Source organism: Echinops telfairi, unplaced genomic scaffold, assembly GCF_000313985.2.
Source record: "Echinops telfairi isolate 266 unplaced genomic scaffold, ASM31398v2 ScPeMD7_3533;HRSCAF=4204_0, whole genome shotgun sequence".
NCBI lineage: Eukaryota > Metazoa > Chordata > Mammalia > Afrosoricida > Tenrecidae > Echinops > Echinops telfairi.
Window position 1 is genome coordinate 57,069,553 of NW_022107431.1, and position 9,210 is coordinate 57,078,762.

A 9,210-nucleotide genomic window follows, 5' to 3' on the forward strand; every position below is an offset into this window, starting at 1 on the left:
TAGTAATCTTTATTTTGAAATGAAATAAATGAAAATGAAGGTAGTAATCTTTGTTCTCCATCCCTGCATGCTTCAAATATTCTTTGTTTTCATCAAATAAGGTTATGGCGTCTAAATATTTTAGAATTTTTTCTTTCTTATTTGTTTGAGACATGTTTGTCACTAGACTCCAAGGCCATTTCGGTTTTACTTTTCCGACTTTTTGTTGTTGTTCTTGTTAGGCACTCAGACCAATATTTTTGGTTTGAAAGATTAGAATTCTAAAGGGATTTTTTTTTAACTTTTCAGTTTTTAAACCTTTCATATCTGGGGCTCTCTTTCTTCCCCTTCCCCTGTCCTTCTTCCCTCCCTCCTCGATATCCTATCCCATCCCTCTCCCTGTCCCTTTCCCTGTCCCTGACCTCCTCCTCTTAGTCACCAAAGTCCTGTTTTTTGGTGTATAAACAACCACGATTCTTTTTCTTTGTTTTTCTTATAAAAATGGTGTTATTAAGCAGTTATCTTTGTAGACTGACTAAGTTTGCTAACATTATTTCCCCTTGTTTTTTCCATGTCTTGCGATGTTTAAGAGTTATCATTATTTTATTGATACATAACATTCCATTGTATGGCTGTACCAGGGTTTGTTTCTATCTATTGTAGGTTGTTATGAGCCGTCCTCCAATCGTGAGCCTGTAGTCTTCATTATATGGTCTAGCTACTTCCTGCCTCTTGTGGGAGGGGGCCGGCCGCTTATAAGTTAGTAGGGATGGCTCCAATGGCACCTAGCAACAGCGACAACAATAGCAACCAGTCTTCCGCAGAGAGCTCTGTGTGCTTTGATTTACACAACATCAGAACTACAGCTTGGGCATCCTTGCTACAAATGCATACACAGTATATAAAATGCAATATATATATAATGCATGTGTATCCATACATGTATAGCACATGTCACATATATAACAGTATATGCATAAGTATACACACACATACATATAACACAGTATCCTATGGTTATATTTGAATGACAGCCTCTTGGTTGGTATAAGTTGCATGTCAACACAATTAAATGTATTGGCATTCAATTTTTTGTGATATTGTCCATAATTTGTTATGCTTCACACAGTTGACTATCTTTGAATAGTCAATAGACCACAATTAAGCATCTTTCTAGGATCTCTGCCTTCTGCTGAGATACAACTGACGTCAGTAATGTTAATTCCTCACTTCGCATACTCTTCTGAATCCATTTGAATATATGACAGCTCCCCATTGATGTACTCACAGTATGGCTATGAGTATATTACACCTGAACTTAGATTTGAGTTTGAAATATCAACAGAATTCTATGTGGAAAATATTAAATGATTCAGGAAGCATCAAAATAATATAGAAGTAACACAGGGTCACTGTGTCAAAAAAATTAGTCAGCATTCAAACATTTCAGGAGGTAGCATATGATCAAGAACCAATGATATCAAAGGAAGAAATCTAAGTTGTACTGATGGTATTCATCAAAAAATCCGTTTCCAGGAACTGAAAGAATGAAAATTGAGATGTTTCAATAAATTTTTCCAATTATGGAAGCACTCACTTTTTTATGCCAAGAAACCTGAAACCTTGGTAGCTGGCCAACCGACTGGAAAAGATTCGTATTCGTACTGCTGCCCCCAAATGTGATACAAGAGAAAGCGGGAGCTATGGAACACTTTAATTAACATCACATGCAAGTAAGATTTTGCTGAAGATCATTCAAAAATGGTTGTAGCTTTAAATAGAAAGGGAACTGTCATAAATTCAAGTTCAATTAAAAAGAGTCTTGGAGGTGGAGAGTATTGAGAAAAGGCCATGCGTACTAAGTCTGACCCCTTCTGGCTTCAATAGTGGGGGAGAAGAACATGAACTTTCATTCTACCTCTTTGTGGGCCTTTAGAATTTGCTCCTTTAGATTTCCCCCTACTAAAGTCAAGATTAACTCTGGACTTGACTGGACTTAAGCAAGTATTAGTGGTGACCTATTTTATGTGATGGAAGGAAAGAAAATAGGTATGAGGCAATAAGGTCAATGCCTCAAAAAGAGCTTTAGGCATACAAGGAGAAATGTATGGACTCTCTGAAATGCAGCCCAGTAAGCATAAGAATGAGAGTGAGTGCATTCACTCAACGATCACTGATGACTCAGAGACCATGAGCTCTGACTTGTTCTAGGCAATGGAGCCAAATAGATGACTAACACACAAGCCCTCTCTTCACAGAGCCTGTGCAACAGTGAATGCTCTTAAAGTGAGGTGCAGCCAGAGAAGAAAGCATGACCAAGGACGAAGGATAGCATTTACCCTTCCTTGAGCTCTTTCCATATTTCTGTCACTCACTCTTCTAAGCACTTTGATTTTCATTGAGGTAACCATTAATCTTCTTTGAATCGAGTACACTAAAGCTTAAAGGGGAGGACATATAATACATATAATACATATAATTATATTATTTCCAGTAGAGATGTATTAGATAAATATAAACCTTTATGTTGAAAACAGAGAAAATTTTAGCTGCACCCATAAGAGAGAAAGGAATATATACAGGAAAAAAAAAACCTGAAGGACAAATATGATTTCACTGGTGACACAGTGCATTACTCATTGGGCATGAGTAGTTCAAGATCAGCAGCCCATCCACAGAAGAGAGACAAGGCTCTCTACTCCTCTGAAAACTTCCTGTCTTGGAAACCCAGGAGGCAGTTCTAGGGTGTCCTGCAGGGTTGCTATGAGTCAGAATCCACTCCATGGCAGTGAGCTTTGTTTGTTCTGATTTTTTTTTTCTGGCAGAGACTAGGAAAAAGAAATTATTGACTTTTACATTGTATTTATTAGATATATTTTGAACTTTTGTAGATGCCGTGTATTATTGTCTAGTAAAAAATATTTTATTTAAAAATACTTCTTAAGTTCACACAGCAAAACAGCTCTACCTCTTGTTTTTACTGCAGTAAAATATATATGGCCTAAAATGCCATTTTAACACATAAATGTTTAATTCAATGCCATTTGTTATATTCAGCATGTTATACACCTATCACTATGACTCATTTTCAACAGTGTTTTATCATTCCAAACAGAGACTGAGTGCCCCTCCTCCAACCCTTTATAACCACAAATAAACCTTTGTCTTTATGTATCACCTGTTTTAGGTATTTCTTATGAATGGGGTCATATTACATTTATCCCTATGTCTGATTTATTATACTCAGTGTGATATTCTAAGAGTTGTATTGTTTTTGGTCCTACATTGCTCATTTTGAGTTAATTTTCAAATATGGTGAGAGGTATGTTCCAACTTCATTAGTTTACATGTAGAGATACAGTTGTCCCAGTTTGTCTTCAGTGATCATGTCAGGGTGGTGGGCATCACCCAGTGCCACATTATAAAACAATGTTCTTGTGTTGAGGGAATACTTAAATAGAGTACCAGAGTCCATCCACTGCTTCAATGCGTTGCCATATAAATATATGTAATAGGCCAATACCCCTATTTTTATGTATTAATATATTTACATATGTACACCTCTATGTTTATGCCTCTATAAATAATTTTGCTTCCTTGTTCTTTCCTCTATTTGCTTTTACCTTCTTCCTGTCCCATTGTCATGTTCACCATTCATTTGCCTCTCAGTAATTCCTCATGGCTATATTATGGCTGTTCCACCAATACCAGGAACTCTATACCACCCTCGCCGTTGATTTTAGATCCCTAGTTATGCCCCTGTCCATGACCTTGTGTACTCACTACCACCTTAGCCCACCACCTGCCTCCTCCTCCCCCAAGACCCCCCAGAAATCTTGGTCCCATTGCTTTCTCTTCGGGTTTGCTTCTCATGCCTATCTTATAGAGATAGATAAAACAGATACAATAAAGACAAAACACCAACCAACTGACAAACAACCAACAACAACCGCAACAAAAAAAAGGGGGGGGAAACTCAAAACTATACATACTCCCAGGCCTGTCTGCTGACCTTTATGACTATCTCCCCACCGGTCACTGCCTTTCTGAGTCTGAAGTCAATTTTCAGGATTCCTCAGGGACTTCGTGCCTTTGCTCCCATTGGTGGTCTGTTATGTTTTTTCCCTTCTTGTTCAGGCCCACTGTGGGGCTGGGGGTAGGGTTAGACTAGATTCACTTCCTGTTATTGTGTCCCCAATATTGTCCTCTGTAATGCTATGCTACACTGCAGGGACATCATGTCTCAAGATGTTGTCAGCCCTACAGTCCTCTCTGTGCCTAGCTGCTCTAAGCAAGGACGTTGTCCTCAGGACTTGGTGTGCCAGAATGGGGTCTAGTCCCTCACTCTCTCTTTCTTCCTCTCCTGTGCATGGATGGGCAAGCCCTTCTCCCCAGCCTGTAGCTTCAGTGATGAACTCTGTAGCGCTAATAAGAGTGGTTAAATTGTAAGATTTTTACTGCATTAATAGGACTAGAATAAGAATGACAATAGTCTAACTTCCCTGGAGTGTCCTGGCTCTGTTTGAGTAAAAGGTAGCATGGCTGGCTCCCTTTTCCTTCTCCCATGACTTTGCCCTCCCTAATTAAGGGAGACAGTAATGACACTTAGATTGCATGTAAACTAGCTTGAGGTAATTATGGTTCATTGTACCAATTACAAGTAACATTTATAATGAACAAAAAGGGGGAAATTTACTAAATATAGTTTATTAGGCTTTGAAAACCTGCTCTAGAATGGGTTTCTTAGTAGGCAATTAAATACTGAAGTGAGAATGTCAAAACTAGCCTGAGAAATTCCTGCCCATGGATCTCTCTAAATTGTTTCTTCAAAAAAAAGACATGGGTAGCAGGGGGACAGGGCACTAACCCACTCAAGAGCTGGGTATTGTTTATATCTCCTCAGGGAAAGGGGGAACAGATTTCAACCTGGTGCTCCAAGACGTGAATGCAACAAACTGGCATGAAGCAGGGAACCAATAGAGAGGTCTGAGGGGAGGCCCCAATCCCAACTATGTGGACAGCCACCCCTCCTGACAGAATATTTCACTTCAGTGGACAGCATTCAAGCTACAGCTCAGGGAGAGGGACATGTCTGATCAGAGAACACAGGAGCAAATGAAGAGGGAGGAAGAGAGAGTGGAGCACACTCTGGCCCACCAAGCCCTGAGGACGATACCCCTGCTCAGAGCAGCCAATGCACAGAGAGGATGATAGGCCGGCCCCACCACGAGGTACAACATCCCTCACTGACTCATAGCACTACGCAGGACAACACTGGAGACACAGTGCTGGAATTGCGCCCTATCTGACCCCACCACACTGAGGCGAAACACTAAGGGCATGCAACAGAACAGCAAGCGGAACAGAGCAACGAAGTCCCCAGAAATAGACTTTGGGACCAGGGTGTGGCACCCCATCAGACTTGACCAGAAAACACTCCTACAGGTCAAAAAACAGACCTTGAAATATTTACAGGCTTTTCTTTTTTTTTTTTTGTCATTGGTTTTTGTTGTTGTTATTTTGTTTTGTTTTGTTTTGTTGCTTTCTTTTATACTGTCTTGTTTTGGGGGGCATATTATTACCTCTGCAGGTCTATCTAGATAAAATAGGTGGGATAAACTATCTGAAGGAGAAAACAACGGGATTGATGGTCTGCAGGGACATGGCAGAGGGAGAGGCGAGGGAAAGGAAGTGGGTATTAAACCCAGGGACAACAAATGATCTAAAATCTATGGTGAGGAGGATGTAAGAGGCCTGGCAGGGCTTGATCAAAGGCCATGTAACCAAGATGAATTACTGAAACCCAAATGAAGGTTAAACATGATAGTGGGACAAGAGAAAAGTAATAGTAAATAGAGGAAAGAACTAGGAGGCAAAAATAAATAAATAAAAATTAAAAAGAACTAGGAGACAAAGGCCATTTATAGAGGTCTAAGTACATGCATGTACATATGTAAATATATTTATATATGACTATGGGAAATAGATCTATGTACATATATTTGTAGGTTTAGTACTAAGGTAGCAGATGGACATTGGGCCTCCACTCAAGTACTTCCTCAACACAAGAACACTTTGTTCTAATAACCTGGCATTCTGTGATGCTCACCTTCCTGACAGGATTGCTGAAGACAAAGTAGGGTGCATAAGCAAATATGGTGAAGAAAGCTGATGGTGCCTGGCTACCAAAAGATGCAGGATCTGGGGTCTTAAAGGCTTGAAGATAAACAAGCTGCCATCTAGCTGAGAAACAACAAAACCCACATGGAAGAAGCACACCAGCCTGTGTGATCACGAGGTGTCAATAGGATCAGGTATCAGACATCAAAGAACAAAAAGTGATATCATTGTGAATGAGGGGGTGTGCGGAGTAGAGACCCAAAGCCCATCTGTAGGCAACTAGACATCCCCTTACAAACGGGTTGCAGGGAGGAGATGAGCCAGTCAAGGTGCAATATAGCAGCGACAAAACATACAATTTTCCTCTAGTTCTTTAATGATTCCTCCCAACCACTATCATGATCCCAATTCTACCTTACAAATCCAGCTAGACGAGAGGATATACACTGGTATAGATCAGAGCAGGAAACATAGGGAATCCAGGACAGATAAACCCCTCAAGACCAATAATTAGAGTAGTGATACCAGGAGGGTAAGGAAAAGGTGTGGGGGGAAAGAGGGAACCGCTCACAATAATCTACATATAACCCCCTCCCTGGTGGATGGACAACAGAAAAGTGGGTGAAGGAAGACATCAGACAGAGTGAGACATGAAAAAAAAAATCTATAAATTATCAAGGGTTTGTGAGGGAGGGAAGGAGGGAGAGAGGGAAGGTGGGGGCGGGAGGGGGGAAATAAGAAGCTGATACCAAGGGCTCAAGCAGAAAGAAAATATTTTGAGAATGATGATGGCAAGAAATGTATAAATGTGATTGACACAATGAATGGATGTATGGATTGTGCTAAGAGTTATAGGAGCACTCAATTAAATTTTTTTTTTAAACCTATTTCTTCAAACCCCTTTCCTTCCTAGTCCTTCCCACCTTAATGAAAAAGAGCACAGTCAGTCATTACAATGCTTCCCGGCCATGGTGTGCAGATATTCCACAATATCAGTTTGCATGGCCTATATAGTGAGTTTTAAAAAACATTTTAGGGCTTTTTCCCCTTTGTTTTTAATCTTTTAGTTTGATTGTAAATTTCACAGTGGCGGAAATTGCTACACCTGCTTCTCGTTTTTCTTTTTACAGCACCTGTATAAAGCTCGCCTAGCTCACCTCTGAATTGTTTCCCGCTTATCTTTCCTTCACTGGATGAATCTATTCGTCATCTCCATTCAATTCGAGCCTGAGTTCCTTCTTTGCGACTGTCCAGACTACAATTTCTCTCTACTGCCCCCTGACATCCTTCTCTCGTCTCCCATCCTTGTGGATTGTTAATTCTTGTTAACTCCAATATCTATTTTATTGGCAACTTTAAATGCAAGGCACTTTATTTGTAAACCTAACATCTGAGAACGAGAGCGCCTGGTTAAATAATAATAGTGTGTTGAAGCTGAAGGCGCACGCGCACTGCGGAGAAAAACACTCGAGACAGCGCCCAGTGGGCGGACCCCGCAATTGTGAGGGCCGGTGGTTAGAGGAGCTGATGGATCCCCACGCTAACATCCCTTTTCTTCCCTCGGTACGGGGTAGCAATTCTGGAGGTGATGGTCTGGCAGGCCTTAGGCGTAGACCGTGTACAGAAAGCAGTCTCCATGCCGCAGCTCGTGTCCCCCTGGCCTGGGCGTGGACCAGCAGGAAGAAGGCCTGGTTGGCCTTCCCCATGACTTTGATGAGCGGGCTCGTGTGGACGTGATCGGGGACGGGGAACGTGGTCTTATCCAGTACAAGAAGCTGCTTCTCACCCTTGTATCTTTCTGTTATCACCGGAATTTGGGCAGGATGCTGTTCTCGGATAAACGGGCATCTTCCACTCTTTGTTCGAATGAGCGGCGCTGCTTGAAGGTGTTCTCGAGACAGTAGCTCTGAGTAGGACGACAGCAACTTCCCTGGTCTAATCCTTTCAGGATACAAATGTATGTGTGTATATACAAAGGCAAAACCAATGCCAACGGCCCTTGAATCAAAGCTGCTCATAGTGACCACGGAGTGGAACTGCCCCTAGGCTTTCTGAGAAGGGTGCCCAAGGCTATGCGTCTTCATGACAGCAGACAGCCTCATCTTTCTTCCTCGGAGCAGCTGGTGACTTTGCACAGTAGTAGCACAATGACAGTGATGAAGTAGCAACGAAAATAATTTTATGGTTGGAAGGGGTCACCCCAACTTTAGGAACTGTACTAAAGGGCCGCCGCAGTAGGAAGGTTGAGAACCACTGCCCTAGACCATCTGTTCTTCAAAGCCACTACTTAGTGGTATATTGTAACGGCAGCCAAAGGGAAGGAAGATACCAGCCATGCCTTTGCTTGACAGCTCAAAATTTAATTCCGTATATTTCTAAGGCACATATAAATTTGTGAAGGGCTTCAAAATGTTCATGGAAAAATTCCATTATCTTTTAATGCCATTTTACATGAATTTTATTTGTGTGTGTGTGTCTATGCATTCGTGCAGTGTGCAGAATTTGTCTGCCGTCATCTGCTGATCACAGAGACACGTTAGAGGACAATTTGTTTGGGATAAACCCATGAGTGTATGCACTGACCCAGTGGCAATAGTTTTCATTTACCCTCTTGCAAGAAGAACTCTGCCTGCACTGTGCTATCACGAGCCCCAGTGGAGTTGAATCATGTCCTCCAAAAGACCGCGCTGAAGTCCTAGCCACTGTAACTGTGAATATTACAAAGGTTGTTTGGGAAATGGGGGACGAGCTCTTTTGTTATCAGTTACGGAGGGTATACCAGCATATTGTGGATCCTAGTATGATCTGAAAGGAGAGATGAGAAAAAGAAACAAGAGTCACATACATTAAGACGATGTCAGGTGAAGACGCATCGACAAGCAACGGAGGAACGCCAAGGATTGCTGGCAGCCACTGCAAAGACTCTGCAAATGGTTCTCAGAGAAGTCAACACAGCATAGTCTCTGATCCAGAGTTCTAGCCTGTCTAGACCAGCGGTGCTCAACTTGGGGGTGGAACAACCCTTTCACAGGGGTCGCCTGATTCATAACAGTAGCAAACTTACAGTTATGAAGTAGCAACAAAAATAATTTTATGGTTGGGGGTGACCAC